The sequence below is a fragment of the Cetorhinus maximus genome, chromosome 31, assembly GCF_964194155.1.
Source record: "Cetorhinus maximus chromosome 31, sCetMax3.hap1.1, whole genome shotgun sequence".
In the NCBI taxonomy this organism is placed as follows: Eukaryota; Metazoa; Chordata; class Chondrichthyes; order Lamniformes; family Cetorhinidae; genus Cetorhinus; species Cetorhinus maximus.
The window spans coordinates 12,918,330-12,939,477 of NC_135909.1; the positions used below are offsets into that span (position 1 = coordinate 12,918,330).

General features: G+C 44.6%; 2 non-coding genes across 2 annotated transcripts; one reads left to right on the forward strand and one right to left on the reverse strand.

Annotated features, from left to right (window-relative positions):
- Nucleotides 1–4,787: 4,787 nt before the first annotated feature.
- Nucleotides 4,788–4,870, reverse strand: trnal-cag (transfer RNA leucine (anticodon CAG)). The gene has a single exon. It is a non-coding gene; the product is annotated as a tRNA-Leu (tRNA).
- A 14,654-nt stretch (nt 4,871–19,524) lies between these two features.
- On the forward strand, nt 19,525–19,596 carry trnaw-cca (transfer RNA tryptophan (anticodon CCA)). The gene has a single exon. It is a non-coding gene; the product is annotated as a tRNA-Trp (tRNA).
- Nucleotides 19,597–21,148: the final 1,552 nt, after the last annotated feature.

Sequence of the window (21,148 nt, forward strand, 5' to 3'; positions counted from 1 at the left end):
AGAGTACGAATGTAAGCTTGCAGGGAACATAAAAACTGACTGTAAACGTTTCTATAGGTGTGTGAAGAGAAAAAAGATTGGTGAAGACAAATGTGGGTCACTTACAGTCAGAAACAGGGGAATTTTTAATGGGGAACAAAGAAATGGCTGACCAACTAAATAAATACTTTTTTTCTGTCTTCACAAAGGAGGGCACTAATAACATACCAGAAATGTTGGGAACACAGGGTTAGTGAGAGGGAGGAACTGAAATAAATCAGTATTAGTACGGAAATGGAGTTGGGGAAATTGATGGGATTGAAGGCCGATAAATCCCCACTGCCTGATCATCTACATCCCAGAGTACTTAAGGAAGTGGCCCTAGAAATAGTGGATGCATTGGTAGTCATCTTCCATGATTCTACAGACTCTAGAACAGTTCCTACAGATTGGAGAGTAGCTAAGGTAACCCCACTAACTAAAAAGGGAGGCAGAGAGAAAACAGGGAATTATAGACCAGTCAACCTGATGTCGGTTGTGGGGAAAATTCTAGAGTCCATTATAAAAGATTTAATAGCTGAGCACGTGGAAAACAGTGGCAGAATCAGACAGAGTCAACATGGATTAATGAAGGTGAAACCATGCTTGACAAATCGACTGGAATCTTTCGAGGATGTAACTAGTAGAGTTGATGAGGGGGAGCCAGTGGTTGTGGTTTATTTGGACTTTCAGAATGCTTTCGACAAAGTCCCACGTAAGAGGTTGGCCTGTAAAATTAAAGCGCATGGGATTGGGGGAAGTGTATTGAGATGGATAGAAAACAATTTGGCAGACAGGAAACAAAGTAGGAATAAATCGGTCTTTTTCTGAATGGCAGGCAGTGACTAGTGGGGTACCGCAGGGATCATTGCTGGGACCCCAGTTATTTACAATATAAATTAATGATTTAGATGAGGGAATTAAATGTAACATCTCCAAATTAGCAGATGACACAAAGCTGGGTGGGGGAGTGAGCTATGAGGAGGATGCAGAAATGCTTCAGTGTGATTTGGACAACCAGACTGAGTGGGCAAATGCATGGCAGATGCAGTATAATGTGGATAAATGTGAGGTTATCCATTCTGGTAGCAAAAACAGGAAGGCAGATTATTATCTGGATGGCTGTATATTGAGAGAGGGGAATGTGCATCGAGACCTGGGTGTCCTTGTACACCAGTCGCTGAAGGTAAGCATGCAGGTGCAGCAGGCGGTAAAGAAGGCAAATGGTATGTTGGTCTACATAGCCAGAGGAATCGAGTACAGGAACAGGGATGTCTTGCTGCAATTGTACAGGGCCTTGGTGAGACCACACCTGGAATATTGTGTGCAGTTTTGGTCTGCTTATCTGAGGAAGGATGCACTTGCTATCGAGGGACTGCAGCGAAGGTTTACCCGACTGATTCCTGGGATGGCGGGACTGACATATGAGGAGAGATTGATTTGATTAGAATTATATTTGCTGGAGTTAGGAAGGATGAGGGGGTATCTCATACAAATCGATAAAATTCTAACAGGACAAAACAGGGTAGATGCAGGAAGGATGGTCCCGATGGTGGGGGATTCCATCATCACAGGGGTCACAGTCTGAGGATATGGGTTAGACCATTTAGGACTGAGATGAGGAGAAATTTCTTCACCCAGGGAGCGGTGAGCCTGTGGAATTCGTTAAGACAGAAAGCAGTTGAGACCAAAACATTGCATGCTTTCAAGAAGGAGTTAGATATCGCTCTTGGGGCGAAAGGGATCAAAGGGTATGGAGAGAAAGCAGGAGCAGGCTATTGAGTTGGATGATCAGTCATGATCATAATGAATGGCGGAGCTGGCTCGAAGGGCCGGAAGGCCTATTCCTGCTCCCAGTTTCTATGTTCCTATGACTCAAGTCAAAGTCGAAAAACCCAGTGGATTTTTAGAGGAAAATTTAACCACTGGACAATGGCAGCTGAAATACAGACCAAAAAAGTTCCTGCACTTATTCCCTTTATTTCAAGTTGTTTACAATCAAATGAAGAAGAAAAAACTTTTGGAGGGAATTTCCATGACTTATGGAAACACCAACAACCGCCAGTTGTCAATCACTCAGCCCCATCAGACCCACCCACACTGACGGGAGCTTCCTGCATCCAGCACTGGCCCTGTCGCACTCACCAGCTGCTCACCCAGACCCCACTCTCACAAACACTGAACATTTTTCCCCAGACCCTTCAATTTATTTTTAAAATAAGAAAAAAAAATGTTCACATTTTATCGCAGTTTGGTTGAACGGAACAAATGTTCAACTTTTCACCGTCACTCGGTAACCACGCTCGACATTCCTTCAATCAGTTGTATAAATTATCGGCTGTAAGGATTTATTTCACTGGGTTAAACAATTTCCATGTGAGGAATGTTCCAGCGTGAGAATGGAGGGGGACGGGCTGACTGAGCTGTGTCTTCATCGCTCCTGGGCAGTGGGAATGTTCACCCTTCATTCTGCTCCGATTCACTTTGCCAAGGGGAATCTGCAGATTCTCCAATCTGGGCCCTGGGATTTAATCTTTGGTTCCTTTTGATTTGTCCCTTTTTTGCGACTGACAATATTTTCCAAAGCTCGGGGTAAACATCCGCTTGCATCGTGCCTTAGTCTCGGCTGGAAGCGGCCGATAGTGACCCCGAACTGGTCACCTCCACACTGACAGATGCAACACGGTCACACTCTGCTTCACTGAGATTAATGCCGAGAGCGGTTTCTGGGTCCAATGCAACAGCGAACACATTTCATTTGAAGGAATTGTGGGTGGTTAAGGTGTTTTGAAAGTCCTGATTTTTTCAAGTGCATCCATCCCAAATGCTTTGGGTTTTACCTGGAGTGATACCTAATATCCCTCTTTGGGAAAGATTAAAGTTAATTGGAACGTTTTGACGAGGTCATGAGGATAACTCCTTGAAATTGTTACGTGCTGCCAGCTTAACAACACCTAAACACTTGATACTTTTGTTCACAAATGAATTATAAACCAAATTTCCGCCCCGATGTAAATGCAGAATATTCAGTATTTTAACCGGAGTGGGAAACAGGTTAGTCACAGATATTCAGTGAGTTCTCGGAAAACAGGATTTAGAAACTGCTTGTTCCAACGTTCATACAGTAATCTGCTTTGATCTCTCTTCCTCTTATTTCCCAGGATGATGTTTGAATTCTGACCCAGTGATGTTCCCCTTGTCCTTTCAAAACCTCGATGTTCGTGTTCGGAGCATCAATTGTTAAATAGAATAGAGCCCAGCTCTTCCAGTAGCGGCACACTGGGGAGAGTTTCTCATTGTGTGTGGTAACTTCCACAAGGTCTCTTCTTCGACGTTCACAGAAAGGAAAACCTGTCATTGTTAAAGCCTTTGCAGATAGTCCACTGTAAAAGGAGAGACCATTTTAACCTGAAATTCCAGATTTGGCCCTGTTATAAAGCAAGCGCCCAACTGCCCAGATGAAATCCAACGAAGTCAGTTTCTGCTGGGATTTGGACCCAGGATCTCCTGTTTGCCCGGCAGGTGTTTTAACCAATTAAACCACAGAACCTAACGCTGCTCAATTACCCGCAAGGAATTGTTAGAAACCCTTCGCAGATCCGGTAGTATTTGTGAAGAGTGAAACAGTTTAAATTTCAGGGCGTGAACTTGCACCAAAAAGATCTGAAACGTGAATCTGTTTCACTGTCCACAGATGCTGCCAGATGTGCTGAGCATGTGCAGCCTTTTCTGGCCTTCTTTCAGATTTCCAGCATCCGCAGTATTTTGCTTTTGTACCAAAGAACAATGAGCTGCCTTTCCTGCACTGAGGGTTATTGCAGGACAAAACCAAAACCTTTAAAGATGCTGACCAGAGTCAGTCTGCTCAGCTTTCAGAAAGATTTCAAATGATGATGTGAATCTGCACCACTGAATATCAAGGCCATCACGGTTTAGACAGCTGTAATGAACAGCTCCTGTTACAACTTTAGATCAGACAGTGGAGGATTATCACAGGCGCTCTGCCAGACTGCATGTTCCTTCAGACAGGTTTCCAACTGGACACATGGAATGAGCGGCTCTGAACATTAGTGGTTGAGGTGGAGATTTCTCATTGGCTGATCTTGAGTTCCAGTTCCATTCCCAGACATCTCCCTTTCTCTTTCTGAATCTATCTCTGTCCTCTTGCTCATTTACACTTTTCATTGTTTCATCGTCAGCGGCCACGTCTTCAGCTGTCTGAGCCTTTAGCTCTGCAATTCATGCTAGAAACATCCCCAGTTCACTCTCCCCGTTAAATTCTATCAGTTTTACGAAGGTTTTGTTCAGTTGTCCAAATATGTGACTCGATGTCGAATGTTGTTGATAAATCTCCTTTGAAGCGCTTTGAGGAGTTTTATTAAATCTCGGATCTGTTGCTGAAATCGATCAGTGAAATGAGCTGTGTTCCGGTGACCAAGAGCTTTTGTTTTATTCTTTCACGGGATGTGGGCATCGATGGCTCGGCCAGCATTTATTACCCAACCGAAATTGTCCTTGAGAAGCTGGCGATGAGCTGCCATCTTGAACCGCTACAGTCCATGTGTTGTAGGTACACCCACAGAGCTGTTAGGGAGGGGGTTCCAGGGTTTTGCCCCAGCGACAGTGAAGGGACGGCGATCCAGTTCCAAGTCAGGATGGTGTGTGGCTCCGAGGGGAGCTTGCTGCTGGTGGTGTTCTCATGCATCTTCTGCCCTTTTCCTTCCAAGAGCTGGAGGCCTCGGGTTTGGAAGTTGCTGAAGGAAAATTAATGTCAGGAGTGGGATTCGAACCCACGCCTCCAGAGGAGACTGCGACCTGAACGCAGCGCCTTAGACCGCTCGGCCATCCTGACGCTTCTGTAGAATCTGCTCGGCCACTAAATCCATTGCGTTCTGTACAAATGCTTCTGAGTTCCACATTCATCGTCACTGCTTTAAAACACTCGATTTGATTTTCCTTTTTTCAGCACCTGTCAGGTTCCTGTATCTGATTCCCATCCTTCCCCAAGCCGCCAGGGGGTGAGGAGCTTCTCATTGCTGCATTGCTCTGTTTGCTCAAATCAACAAAGACCCAATTCCCGCCCGACCTGTTCCTCACACGAAGGTGTTGAGAGTGTAAGATCTGAGCGGCGTGAAGTGTCCAATTGGAGAGTTACATCCTGGATAAGGAAGTTTGCGGATGACACAAAGATTGGCCGGGTGGTTAACAGTGATGTTGAGTGTCTTGGGCTACAGGAAGATATAGATGGGATGGTCAAATGGGCACATAAGTGGGAGATGGGATTTAACCCTGAAAAGTGTGAGATGATACACTTTGGAAGGAGTAATTTGACAAGGAAGTATTCAATGCACGGCATGACATTATGAGGTTCTGAGGAACAAAGGGACCTTGGCGTATGTTTCCAAAGATCTCTAAAGGCAGAGGGGCAGGTTAGTGGGGTGGTGAAAAGGCATTTGGGACACTTGCCTTTATCAATCGAGGCATAGATTACAAAAGAAGGGAGGTCATGTTTAAGTTGTATAGAACCTTATTGAGGCAACAGCTGGAGTATTGTGTGCAGTTCTGGTCGCCACATTATAGGAAGAATGTAGTTGCACTGGAGGGGGTGCAGTGGAGAATCACCAGGATGTTGCCTGGGATGAAACATTTAAGTTATGAAGAGAGGTTGGATAGACTTGGGTTGTTTTCCAAGGAGCAGAGAAGACTGAGGGGCGACCTGATGGGCAGAGTGGATAGGGAGCAGCTGTTCCCCTTAGTTGAAGAGCTAGTCACAAGGGGGCATAATTTCAAGGTTAGGGGCAGGAGGTTTAGGGGGGATGTGAGGAAAAACTTTTTTACCCAGAGGGTGGTGACGGTCTGGAATGCACTGCCTGGGAGGGTGGTGGAGGCAGCTTGCCTCACATCCTTCAAAAAGTACCTGGGTGAGCACTTGGCACGTCACAACATTCAAGGCTATGGGCCAAGTGCTGGTAAATGGGATTAGGTAGGTAGGTCAGGTGTTTCTCACGTGTCGGTGCAGACGCGATGGGCCGAAGGGCCTCTTCTGCACTGTGATTCTGTGGGATTCTGTGACTGAGGAAAACCACCAGAAACTGCTGCACACAAAGAGCTTACTGAAAGGTCAAATTATATCGTCTCAGTGAGTCATTAAAGCCTCCTTCGAGCAGATTAAGCAGCATTTCCTGTGTTTCAGTGATACATTCTGATCTGAATTTAAAAGGAAAGGGTAAATATTTGTCATACTCATAAGATCCGCCCGCCGCATGACTGAGGCGAGCTCACTTCTCGATCTCATCACTGACAGATACAAACACGAATAAAGCATAATAAACGAGCGGGAAATGATAGATTACAATCCGCTCCCTCGATTAATGTTAACCAAAGCGCCAATGAAATGGATCAATCGGCGGATTTTTCAGGATTTACATTCCCAATGGTTGATCAAGGAATCAGCAGCTAGGAACATATAAGACCATAAGAGCATAAGACATAGGAGCAGAAATTAGGCCATTCGGCCCATCGAGTCTGCTCCACCATTAATCATGGCTGATAAGTTTCTCAACCCCATTCTCCCGCCTTCTGCCCGTAACCTTTGATCCCCTTACCAATCAAGAACCTATCTATATCGGTCTTAAATACACTCAATGACCTGGCCTCAACAGCCTTCTTTGGCAATGAATTGCATAGATTCACCACTCTCTGGCTAAAGAAATTTCTCCTCATCTCTGTTCTAAAAGGTCTTCCCTTTACTCTGAGGCTGTGACCTCGCGTCATAGTCTCTCCTACGAATAGAAACATCTTCACCACGTCCACTCTATCCAGGCCTTTCAGTATTCTGTAAGTTTCAATCAGATCCCCCCTCATCCTTATAAACTCCATCGAGTATAGACCCAGAGTCCTCAAACTTTCCCCATATGTTAAGTCTTTCATTCCTGGGATCATTCTCGTGAACCTCCTCTGGACCCTCTCCAGGGTCAGAACATCCTTCCTGAGATACGGGGCCCAAAGTTGCTCACAATATTCTAAATGTGGTCTGACCAGAGCCTTATAAAGCCTCAGCAGCACATTCCTGCTTTTATAATCTAGTCCTCTCGAAATAAATGCCAACATTGCATTTGCCTTCCTAACTATTGACCCAACCTGAAAGTTAAGCTTAAGAGAATCCTGGACTCCAGATTTCTGAATTCTCTCCCCATTTAGAAAATAGTCTATGCCTCTATTCTTCCTACCAAAGTGCATGACCTCACACTTCCCCACATTGTATTCCATCTGCCACTTCTTTGCCCATTCTCCTAACCTGTCTAAATCGTTCTGCAGCCTCCCCGCCTCCTCAATACGACCTGTCCCTCCACCTATCTTTGTAAAATCTGCAAACTTAGCCAGTATGTCCTCTGTTCCATCATCTAGATCATTAGTGTATAAATTGAAAAGTTGTGGTCCCAACACTGACCCCTCTGGAACTCCACTAGTCACTGGCCGCCATCCTGAGAAGGACCCCTTTATCCCTGCTCTCTGCCTCCTGCCTGACAGCCAATCTTCTATCCATGCTAGTACCTTGCCTCTAACACCATGAGCTCTTATCTTACTGAGCAGCCTCCTGTGCGGCACCTTGTCAAAGGCCTTCTGGAAGTCCAAGTCGATAACATCCATTGGCTCTCCTTTGTCTAACCTACTCGTTACCTCCTCAAAGAATTCTAACACATTTGTCAGGCATGATCTCCCCTTGATGAAACCATGCTGGCTTTGCCCTATTTTACCATGCACTTCCAAGTATTCTGAAATCTCATCCTTAGTAACGGACTCTAAAATCTTACCAACAACCGAGGTCAGGCTCATCGGTCTGTAATTTCCAGTCTTTTGCCTCACTCCCTTCTTAAACAGGGGGGTCACATTAGCGATTTTCCAGTGCCCTGGGACCCTCCCTGACTCCAGTGATTCCTGAAAAGTCACCACTAACGCCTCCACTATCTCTTCAGCTATCTCCTTCAGAACTCTGGGGTGTAATGCATCTGGTCCAGGTGATTTATCCACCTTCAGACCTTTCAGTTTTCCTAGCACCTTCTCCTTGGTAATGGCCACCATACTCACGTCTGCCCCTCGACTCTCTTGAACTTTGGGGATGTTACTCGTGTCTTCCACCGTCAAGACTGATGCAAAGTACCTATTCAGTTCCTCTGCCATTTCTTTGTTCCCCACTACTACTTCTCCAGCGTCATTTTCCAGCGGCCCAATGTCCACTTTTGCCTCCCTCTTACCCTTTATATATCTAAAAAAACTCGTGCAATCTTCTAATATATTACTGGCTAGTTTACCCCCATATTTAATCTTCTCCCTCCTTATTTCGTTCTCCTCTGTTGGCTTCCCGCTGCTGTTCGTCACATTGTATGCTTTTTCTTTTGCTCTCCCTGACTTCTCTTGTCAGCCATGGCTGCATCATCCTTCCTTTCGTATGCTTCTTCTTCGGGACGGATTTTTGCTGTGCCAGTATTATTAGCCGAGGATGGGTTCGATCTATTGATCTCTGGGTACGGGCCCAGCACGCTTCCTCTGCGCCACCTGAGAGTTGCAGGTTGGTTACGTTAGTTTAATGGGGGATGAGTTGACCAGTGCTTTTTCATATCTTTTTAGAAGTTAAACCGATTTTTATTCCAGTAACGTGGACCAGCGGGCACAGAGCTGGACACGCGCAAGCGGGGAGGGCAAGTATCCGCTGCCCTCAGAAATGGGACTGCGTCTCCCCAAAAGAAACAGGCACCCTCACTCAGCGACCGGGAAACACGAAACGGAGATGCTCAGGCGAGTCGACTTGCAACTCTTAGCCGGAACACAGTATTGAACAAGTGATTTTTAGATCATCAGTTTAACGCTCGACCAGCTGAACTATTTCAGCTGACAGAAGCGATGCTTCGAGCCAGAATTTAAACAGCGACCAGGATACCAGTTTTACAGTCACCGACTGTCCTCCGCTTATATTAGAGAACATGATCGCATATTGACAAAGGACAGCCATCACCTCGTTTCAGTCCCTCCAGATTTCGATTTTTTTCTTGACAAAGAGGGGGTCCAAAGCCCAAATAAGCATCAGTTCATTGCCATAAGCTCTCGGCCAATCGCTACACTGGAATTGTCCGACAAACAGCCTTCTTCATCCTTTGAGTGAATTGTTTGCTGATGTCACCGTTAAATGTCTTAACTCTAAGTTTAAGGTTATATACATTTGTTCTGTATTCCCCCAAAAGAGGAAATTGTTTCTCCACATTAAAACCTATTAATCATCTCAAGTACCTCAACCAGATAACACCTAAACCTTCTCAACTCACGCGTATGTAAGTGTCACAGCGGGAGCACATCTAACTGCAGATAAGAAAACTGTGTGTGTCGCACATGGTCATGGCTACTTTTGCAGCAAACCTGTTTCTGAATTAATAGGACCCGCTTGTGATAAATAATGTCACCTTTCACTGCTTAGCAGGTGAGTTTCATGGAGCCACAAATGAGATTCCCTCAGTTCCGCTTTTGCACAAAGCTGGGGAAATGCATCACAGATGTCAGTCTTCAGCCAGCTCCATTCACTCCAAGTGAAATCAAGAGATGGCTGAAGACACGGGTAACTGCAAAGGCTTTGGGCCCTGACACCATTCGTGCAGCAGCACTGAAAACCTGTGCTCCAGAAATAGCCTCGCTCTTCGACAAGCTGTTCCAGTACTGGCATCTACCCGACAATGAGGAAAATTGCTCAGGTCTGTCTTGTCCACAGAAAACAGGAAACCCCAACCAGCGAAAACCGCCCGATCAGTCTCCACTCGTTCATCAAGAACGTGGGTGGAAATTTCTTCGACAGCGCGATCAAGTGGCACTTACTCAGCAATAACCCGCTCACTGAAGCTCAGTTTGGAATCTGACAGAGTGACTCCGCTCCTGACCTCATTACAGCTTTGATCCAAACATGGAGGAAGCAGCTGAACTTAATACCTGAGGTGCAAGTGACTGCACTTGAGTCCAAAGAAGCTTTTGACCGAGTGTGGCATCAAGGAACACTTGCAAAACTGAAGTCAATAGAAATGAGGCGGGAAACTCTCCACTGGTTGGAGTCGTCCCCGGGGGTTCCAATACATTCTAAAAGATTTCCAGCATTAACAGGAATTCGCTTTTGGTTGTTACACTGTGGGTGGCAATGAAAGGATCCATTGAGAGCAGTTTATCGTGCAGGTGGCTGGTTGTTTTTGGGCTTCGATTCTCGCTTTGGGCTTTTCAATGAGTTCGTATGCAATTGGTCCCGCTTTCATCTCCAGGACGAGCCCAGCAAGCATTTTAATGCAGTATTTTTTCGCGCTCGTGGTGGTGGCAGCTCCGGAAATCAGGACCAAGTTTGAACATCCGGGAAGTCATTGCAGAGAATGCAACACCTCAACACACGTGATGAAAATGAACACAGGGTTTAAAAACGTTTCTCCGTGTTATGGGACTCTGAAATTATCCGAATGCATCAAATAAGGGAACTGTCTACTTCTGGATTCAGGTGGGAGGCTGATTGAACTCAGTGAAAATCTTGACTGAAAGGCCAAGCAGAGCTGGGATCTCCAAAGATTTATTTTCATTTCCCACACTTTAGCTGTGATCGGGCACTGGCAGTGAGCTGGGAAGGGTTTCTTCTTACTGCCAAATGCTTGTATGTTCCGGTCTTTCCGCGGTGGGTTTTCACACTGTGTAGAAACATGTTGGATATTATGTTGAAGTGCTGAAACGATTCACATCAGCCCATTTACAACAGCATCTGACCTGATGTGGTGGAAATGCATTTTATTGACAGAAAATACATTTCCATCTTTAGACACCTGGCCGAATATTCAGGACCTGTACGAAAGAGGATCATTTATTTCAACAGCAAAAAGCATAGAAGGAGGTTTAATCAATCGAAGCTGCGTGACGAGGTGGCCGAGAGGTTAAGGCTAATCCATTGTGCTTTACACGCGTGGGTTCGAGTCCCACCTTCGTCGTCACTTTTATCAACCGTTTCGTGTGCAATGCTTTTGCAGATGGTCTGCCTGGAGTCTCTGATGTGATACTGTGTCCTGCAGGCGGTATCGCGGTGAAGCAGCCTGGGAAGAGTGCCCTGCAGGCAGTTCTTGTTGAAAATGACAAGAGTGACATCACAACACAGCGCGAGAGAGCGGGGAAGAGATCAGAACCATGCCCCATTGCGGGGAAGCTTCAAAAAGTGACTTCGCTCAATGGTGAGAGCTGATTGGTGAGTATTTTCTCCAGTTTAAAGCTAAGGAAAGGTAAGAGTTCTAGTTTTTATTAAATCTCCCCTTAACATTCTCTGTGATAAGAACAACATCCCCAGTTTTTTTTTGTCCATCCACATCCGGAACCACTCTCCACTGATAGCATTCCAGTAAACCGCCGCTGCACGCCCCCCACAGTCTTACCGTTCTTCCCAAAGATTTGCCTTCATCCAGGATCATATAATCCATGTTATAATGTGATATGCCTCTAATTCTTTGAATCCCGTCTATCCACATTGTTTTAGTAAACTGAGATTATGATGCAGTATTAATGAGGACAGGCTCCCGCCAATGCGGGACAATGAAAGGATCCCTTGAATGCCTTTTGCTGTGGTTCGATTCTCGCTTTGGGATTTCCTTTGAGTTAATATGCGAGAGGTCCCGGGTTCAGTTCCCGGACGAGCCCATGTTAATGCAGCAGTTGTTTTCGCACTCGAGGTGGTGGCTGTTCCGAAAATCAGGGCCAGGTTTAAACACCCGGGAAATCATTGCAGAAAATGCATCACCTCAACACACGTGAAGAAAATGAACGCCAAATTTAAAGGACGTTTCTCCGTGCCATGAGATTCTGAATTTATCCCAATGCATCAAATAAGGGAACTGTCTACTTGTGAATTCATGTGGGAGGCCGATTGCACTCAGTTTCAATCTTGACTGAAAGGACAAGCAGAGCTGGGAATCCCAGTATTTCATTTTAATTTACCACATTTTAGCTGTGTTCCGGTGCTTGCAGTGAGCTGGGAGGGGTTTCCTTTTGCAACAAAATGTTTGAATGTTCCGGTCTTTCGGCGGTGGGTTTTCACACTGTGTAGAATATCAGGTTGAAGTGTTTCACATCAGTCGGTTTACAACAGTCCCGGATCTGATGTGATGGACATTTAATTTAATGACAGAAACTACATTTCCAACTTTACACATCTGGCCGAATATTCAGGGCCTGTACCAAATAGGGTCATTTATTTCAACGGTTCTTGGATGCAATAAGTGTGGAAGCGTGTTTAACGAGGTGGCCGAGACGTTAAGACGGTGGGCTGCTAATCCATCCACGTGTGTGTTCGAATCCCAATGTCGTCGTTACTTTATCAATTGTTTCTTCCTTATTCCGGTGATTTTGCAGAAGCTCTGCCTGGAATCACTGATGTGATTCTCCACCCAAGTTATGAGGCCAGCTTGCTTCGACTTTTTTTGTAAGATCTTGGATTCGATACTTTTGTTCACAATAACATGCGGGTCCGATTTGCAGTCCATTCGACTTGATATTTCCATAACAAAAACAGAATTACCTGGAAAAACTCAGCAGGTCTGGCAGCATCGGCGGAGAAGAAAAGAGTTAACGTTTCGAGTCCTCATGACCCTTCAACAGAACTCTCTCTAAGGGGAAACATTGGAGCAGTGGAAATATTCCAGGGACTTGGGTTCATTTCCCACCATAGTTGCTGGTGGAAATTAAACTCAAAAATTAAAATCTGCAATTAAACGCTAATCTCAGTGGTGGTTCACTGATGTCTTCCATGACCTGGCCTACAAATGAGTTTGATTCCTAACTGCCCTCTGATAAAGCCACTGAGTTCAAGGACAATTTGGGATGTGTAACAAAGACTGGCCTTGCGAGCGACGAGCACATCCCCTGAAATAATGTTTTAAAAGGGTGAATGCGCACCTCACTGATTGGATCTTCCATCAGTCCCTGTAATGGACAGACGTGTTGAATAATAAAGCATTTTGTGACTTAAAGAAAAAGATCGATTCTGAACAACTCAGTGAAACACAAGTAATTCTCTTTAAGCTGCTCCAGGGACACTTTCACGACTCACTGGAACAATATAAATTTTCCGCCTTCACGGAATGAAGCCAGGCAGGAGCAGATACATGTGTCTCAATGATCAGACAATGTAGGTCAGGAAGCGTATGTCCCGATGGTCGATTGCTCTGTGCAGAATCTCTGGGAGGGTTTTTTATTTGCTGCGAAATGTTTGTCTGTTTCAGTCTTTCCGCAGTAGGTTTTCACACTGTGGAGATACATGCTGGACATGGTGTTGAAATGTTTCGCATCAGTCCATTCACATCAGTCCCTGAACTGACGCGATGGAAATTTCGTCTGCTGACAGAAACTCCATTTCCATTTTGATCATCTGGCTGAATATTCAGGACCTGTGCCAAAGAGGATCATTCAGTTCAACAGTACATGAATGCCAAAGCTACATGACGTCGTTAGATAAGTGTCATGCATGTGGCGAGGCGGTCCAGAGTTTAAAACTGCGAATCCATTGTGCTTCCCACGCGTGAGTTTGAATCCAGTTTTTGTATGGGACAGCGTTATACAGAAGGGAAATCTGAAATTATCATTGTGATATCAGACCCAAGTTATGAGGGCAGACCGATTGTCTCGGCGTTTCTTGTAATTCCTTGAATATCGATATTTCAGGCTTGATCTGACGACGATGCGTACGATGATTAAATGACTTGCTAGCTTCGTTATTTAACCTGGCGGACAGTCTGCAAACCAAGCGGGAATTTACCTTGTTCAGGGGCGTTGACAAGAAGAACGTCTTCACGAGAAGAGTATTGGAAATCAAGAAGTGTCCCCCACAGAAGCTACTGGAAACATTACAAAAAGATGATTCATATTGTTTATTTTTATTTATTCATTCACTGGAATTGGCTCTCGCTGGCTAAGCCATCAGTTATTGCCCATCCCTAACTTTCCTTGAGAACGTGAAACCGCTGCAGTCCATGTGGTGTAGGTAAACTCACAATGATGTTCGGAAGCAAGTTCCACAATGTTGTGCCAGTGACAGTGAAGGAACGGCGATATAGCTCCAAGTCAGGATGGTGTGTGGCTTGAAGAAGAACTTGCAGGTGGTTGTGTTCCCGTGCATCTGCTGCCATTGGCCTCCTAGGCGGTAGATGCCACGGTTCTGGAAGTTGTTGTGGAAGGAGCCTTGGTGAGTTACAGTAGTGCATCATATAGATGGTATATACGGCCGCTACTGTGCGCCGATGTTGGAGGGATTGGATGTAAAAGGTGCTGGATTAGATGCCAAGCAACCGGGCTGCTTTGTCCCTTATGGTGTCGAGCTTCTTGAGTGCTCTTGGAGTTTCAAGCATCCCAAAGCAAATGGAAAGTATTCAGAAGGAATCCGACCTATGCCTTGTGGATGTGGGAAAGGTTTTGGGCTGGGAGGAGCTGAGTCCCTCACTACAGAATTCCCAACACCTGAACTGCTTTTGTAAGCACAGTATTGTATGTCTGGCCCAGTACAGGATCTGCTCTACGGCAACACCCAGGATGTGAACGCTGCTTTATTCAGCGATGTTAATTTCATTGAGCTTTAAGGGGAGATAATTGGATTCTCTCTGGGTGAAGATGGTCACTGCCTGGCCACTGGTGTGGCGCAATTCTTACTTGCCATCTATCATCCCATGTCTGAATATTGTTCAGACCTCGCTGTACATGCAACGGACAACTTCAGAACCTCATGACTCGCAAATGGTGCTAGACATTGCGCAAATCATCTGCGAACATCCCTAATTCTGAGTCTATTTTTCCGGGAAGGTCATTGATGAAGCAGCTGAAGTTGCTTGGACATAGATCTGTAACGTAGAGGCTGCAGTGCAGCTTTGCCAGAATGATAGTCGATGAACTAGATTGGCAGGGGGTTGGGGACCTGAGAGGGGAGACACAAGACAAGGAAACAAAGATAGAAATGAAAGACAGAAAAGCACAAAAAAAAATCAGAAGCGGAAGGCAGAGGAAACGGGGGCGAGCAGCAAATAGGGCCATAGTACGAAGAAAGATGTGTAAAAAGACAAGTATAAATTGACTGTAGCTGAATGCACGGAACATTTGCAATAACGTGGGTGAATTAACAACGCCAATAGATGTCAACGCATAGGATATGATTGTGATTACACAGACATGGCTGCAGAGTGACCAATGCTGGGAGCTGAATATCCAACGGTATTCGATATTTAGGAAGGGCAGGCAAAAAGGAAAAGGAGGTGGCGTAGCATTTTTAGTTAACGATGACATCAATATAATATTGAGAGAAAATCTAGATGCAGAATCAATCTAGGTGGAGCTATGACGCAATCCGGTGTGGGAAACATTCGCGGGAGGTGTATATAGGCTTCCAAACAAAAGTGGTAAGGTAGGGGGCGGCATTAGACAAGGAATTAGAGATGCATGTAACAAGTGTGCTACAGTTGTCATGGGTGACTTTAATTTACATATAGAGTGGACAAACAAAATTATCAATAATATTGTGGTAAATGATGGAGTGTGCATCAAATAGCTTTTTTGAACAGTACTTCGAGGAACCAGCTAGGGAACAGGCTACCCTAGGTTTGTTTATTTTTGCAATGAGACGGGGTTAATGACCAAGCTTTTTGTGCGAAGTCCGTGAGGGAACAGTGACCATACCATGAAAGAACTCTTTCTTTGGTTATAAAATGAAGTAATCCAATCCGAAACTATGGTCCTAAATCAAAACAAAGGAAACTGCGGAGGCATGAGGAGTGAGTTGACTCAGGTCGATTGGGGAACTTCAATAAAAGGCATGGCGGTGGGTAGGCAATGGATACCATTTAAGGAATAATTCATGCATTGCTACAAGTATATATTCCTTTTTGGCGCAAAAAGACAACAGAAAAGTGGCCCAACCATGGCTAACAAAATAAATGAAGGATAGTATTAGTTCCAAAGTGCAGTCAAATAAATTTGCTGGAAAAGATAGCAAGCCTGAGGATTGGAAGCAGTTTAGAATTCAATAAAGGAGGACCAAGAGGAAAAATAGAGTATGAGAGTAAACTTGCAAGGAACATGAAGACTATTGTAAAAGCTTATATAAGTACACAGAACAAAAAGATTAATGAAGACAAATATAGGGCCCTTACGCTTCGAAAGAGCAAAATTTACAATAGAGAACAAGGATGTAGCAGGACAATTCAACAACTACTTTAGTTCTATCTTCACCTTCACGAAGGAAGACACAAATAAATTTCCATAAATTCCAGCGAACCAAAGGTCAATTGAGAAGGAGGAATTGAAGGGAATTAGTATTCCTAAAAAAGCAGCGCTGAAGAAAATAATGGCACTGAAAGCCGATAAATCCCCAGGGCCTGACAATCCACATTCCAGGGTCCTAAAGAACGTGGTCATGGAAATAATGGATGCGCTGGTTATCATCTTCCAAATTTCTGTAGATTCTGGAACAGTCCCCGCAGACTGGAGCATGTCAAATGTAAACCCACTACCTAAAAAAGGGGGGAGGGGAAAAACAGGGGATGACACATCGGTTAGCCTGACATCAGGGAAAATGCTAGAGTCTATTATAAAGGGTGTGATAACAAGAAACTTAGAAAACATCAACGGGATTAGACAAAATGAACAGGGATTTATGAAAGGGAATTATGTTTGACAATGCTACTGGAGTTTGTTTGAGGACATAACTAACAGAATAGATATGGGAGAACCAGTGGATGTGGTGTATTTTTATTTTCAGGGAGCTGTTGATAAAGCCCCATGTAAGAGGCCTGTGTGCAAAATTTAAGCACATGGAATTGGGGTAATATATTGGTGTGGATTGAGAATTGGTTGGCAGACAGGAAACAGAGTAGGAACAAATGGGTATTTTTCGGAATGGCAGACAGTGGCAAGTAGGGTACCACAGGGATCAGTGCTTGGGCCCCATTTTATCACAATATATTTCATTGACTTGGATGAGGGAATCAAATGGAATATTTCCATGTTATCTGACAACAAGGAACTTCGTTGAAATGTGAGTGGTGACAAGGTTGTTAAGAGGTGTTAAGGCGATTTATGGAAGTTGAATGAGTGACAAATTACATGGTAGATGCAGTATAAGGTGGATAAGTGTTGAAGTTATCCACTTTGGTAGGATAAACACAACGGCAGAGTATTATTTCAATGTTGATACATTGGCAAATGTTGATGTTCAAATGGACCTGGGCGACCTTGTACACCAAACACTGAAAACAAGCAAGCAATTAAGAAAGCACATGGTATATTGGCCTTCATTGCAAGGTCTCTTGAGCACATTAGAAAGGTTGTCTTGCTGAAGCAGTGCAGGGCCTTGGTGAGATCACTCCTGTAGTATTGTGTGCAGTTTTAGTCTCCTTACCGAAGAAAGGATATACTTGCCAGAGAGGGAGTGCACCGAAAGTTCACCAGACTGATTCTAGGGATGGCAGGATTGTCGTATGAGGAGAAATTGGGCCGACTAGGCCTGTTTTCACTAGAGTTTAGAAGAATAAGAGCTGATCTCATTGAAACGGAAACATTTCTCACAGGGCTGGACAGACTGGATGTATTGATGTTTCCTCTTGCTGGGAGGTCCAGAACAAGGGGTAAGTATCTCATGATACGGAGTAAGCCATTTAGGACTGAGATGAGAAGAAACGTCTTCACTCAGATGGTGGTAAATCTGTGGAATTCTCTACCACAGAGGCCACGTCAGTGAATATGTTTATGAAAGAAATGGATTTCTAAACTCTAAAAGCCTCAAGGGGCAGGGGAAAGATCGAGAGTGTGGCGTTGATAGAGGATCAGCCATGTCGACTTTGATATGTTTCTAAAAGGCTAAAAGAATGGGGGTAGGTTGTAATCATAGCATCATAGAATGGTTATAGTACAGGAGGAGGCCATTCATCCAGCCGTGTCCATGTCAGTCGCCTCCAGTCTCTTTCTATTTCAATGTTTATAATGACTCTCCATTGATGCCTTGCTTTTGTACTCGATGCTTCTATTTATAAACCCCAGGTTCCCGAATGTGTTTTGCTCAGGTTGTCGAATTGAGGCATGTGAGGTGATTAAGGGACTTGATAGTTTAGATACAGAGAAACAATTTTCCCTGTTTTGGGGAATCCAAAACAAGAGGACTTAACATTCAATTTCAGCTAAGCCGTTTAGGGTGACGTCAGGAAACACTTCTTCACACAAAAGTTCGTAAAAATGTGGAACCTTCTGAAAATTGTTACTGAAGCTTAGGATCAGCTTAAAGTTTTCGATATTGAAACTGGGTACAAGTTTTTATTGTTATTAAGATGTAAGATATTTAAGGATTATGAAACCACAGTGGACAGATGAAGTGAAAATAGGGACCAGTCATGAGGTGAACACGATTAATGGAAGAACAGTGTCCTTATCTTCCTATGTTCCCAAATTCCTCAACTAGCAGCAAACAGGCTTTCAGATGATCACCACTTTGTACATTCCTCTCAGCATCCCCTTCTCTAATGGGAACAGCCCCAGTATCTCCAATGTATCCACATTAAACTGAAGTTCCTCCGTGAAATCATTTTTCCCTAATGTTTCCTGTGCACTCCCTGATGTCGCCACATCTTTCTAAAGTGTGATGATCATTGGTCGACACAATGTTCTGTTTGTGGCCCAACCATTATTTTATAAAACTGCAGCGGTTCTAGAAGGCAACTCACCACCTCCATCTGAGGGCAATTAGGGATGGGCAATAAACCTAGGATAGCCAGCAACGCCCACATCCATGAATGGAGTAAAATAAGGTCCCTCGGATGCTAGAAATCTGAAAGGAGAACAGGAAATGCTGGAAAAACTCAGCAAGGGCAGCATCAGTAGAGAGGGGAAAAGACTCCGACGAAGAGTCATATAGGACTCCAAATGATAACTCTGTTTCTCTCTCCACAGATGCAGTCAAGCCTGCTGAGTTTGTCCAACATTTTCTCTTTTTATTTTAGTGTTTGATAAAGATTCTCCATAGCTACCTTGCTTTTGTACTCGATGCCACTATTTACAAACCCCAGGATCCCGCGGTCCCCGTGGAGACCAACAAATCAGAAGCATCAAATTTACCCAATGGCAATTGCAACATCTCACCAATTAAAAACAAAACGAAACGAAACTCGGGCATGCGTGGCCTCAATCAGATTATGGTTCATTGTGAATCCAACTGCCAAAGTATTTCTCACTTATTTAATCTATTTATGAAATTTGAAAATAAACTTCTTCCAGGGCTTATTGTTGTGCGTTTGTTCTCTCGTTCTTTGCTTTTGCTGTTACTCGTCCTTGTGATGTAAATCCACAGAAAGCAAAGAAGGCCACGAGGAAGTGAGGGAAAATCATGTTCCCTTTCATGATTCCTGTTTGACTTTCAATGTACTAAATATGGTCAAGGTCTAAGGAAGTGAATCTAGGACAACCAACAGCTGCTTCCTTACAGCTGGGCTTGTGGCGCAACGGCAGCGCGTCTGACTCCAGATCAGAAGGTTGCGTGTTCAAATCACGTCAGGCTCATGGCTCTTCACTATACCTCAAGCTTTTGTCTGGGCACAAAGTTCATTGCGTCTGTATTCTTCCGAAATGTTGAATTTCAGAACCATGGTGAAAGTCATCTCTTCCGATTTTCCGGTTCAGTTTTCATTTTGCACAATTTTACATTGGAACAATGTTTCAGCGATGTGGGGTATCTACTGTTTTTGCAATTGTTCTGTTACCCAGCATGAGAAGTAAAACACAAAGTGTCCATCATGGGGTTTAAACCCACAGCCGCTTCCGTCCATACAGCTGCTTAATTCCGTTAGCTAGAGTTGGTTGTGTAATCTATAATCACCCGACTTTATTTTATCTATAAATCAGGAGATTCAAACTCGTCCTTTTAAAGCAGAGCGACAGTGAGTTCAGTTAAAACAAATGTCTAAAAACAGCAGCAATTTCGTTCTGCTCACGGCATCCAGTTATAGCGTCCTGCATTAAACAGCAGGAGCGGAAACCGCAGCCCGACACCCGCCTCTTCACATTAACCGGCAGCCTGAGTTTCAGTTTTGGGATTTGAGAGAGAGCGGATGTTTTTGTGGAAACTGAAGCCACTTTTCCTGTGAATGGAGCCGGCTAAAGAGCCCGGGCCGGCCTGAGAGTCCCCGAGCCCGGTGTGAGAGGAAGCCTGGGGAGAGGACAGATCCCAGGGAAAGGGAATGAGATTAGAGAGAAGGAAGGTTATTGCGGGGTTGAGGGGACTCAATGGTTGGCGACGGGAGGAATGCAAACGGGGGAGAAAAGGGGAGGGGTTGTGTGGGACAGCATCTGTCAGAACGAGGAAGAGAGCGACGGAGGAAAAGAGGGAGGGAGCTGCGGGGAGGGCGGGAATGAGGAGGAACTTGCATTTCGCCAGCACATTTTGCAACCGCAGAAAGATCCAAAACCTCACAGCCAATGGGTGGGTATTTTGGGCAAGGGGGTTGATGGGGGGCCTTGGTAATTGAGATTCGTGATTGAATGTGCACAGCAGGATCCCACAGGCAGTAACCTAATCAATATTTGGATAACCTGTTTCAGTGATTCTGGATGAGGGATTATTAATGATCACAGGTCTCCGGATAAAACTCCTCTTCTCTTGCTATAAATAGCCTGGTTGCATTGTTCACATCCCTCTGAGTGGGGAAGATGGGATCTCGGCTTTAAATATGGTTTATTACTGGATAGTGTCATATATCCTTAGTACCCCTCTGTGGGTATTACAGTACATCGTGGTAAACAATTTACCTCTTCGAGAAGGTCAAGGAGTTGGAAACACTGAGGAACTGCTCGTTCTGACATTACTAACTCACGTGGCCTGTGATGATAAAGCATAACCTCTTCCAGTCGGTGGAGATGTGATGTAGGCGTACCTCAGAATAATGCTCACACATCACAGCAGATGTTGCCCATTGTCTTCAAAGACAGTCGATTGAAGAGTCTCCCTCCTTGTTTCGTTGAACAATGTTGAACAATGTTGTAATGCTGTCTGCTCCATGCCCGGGGCAAATGTGGGAATCAGAAATCATCACTTCCTCCTTATGTGGATCCGACT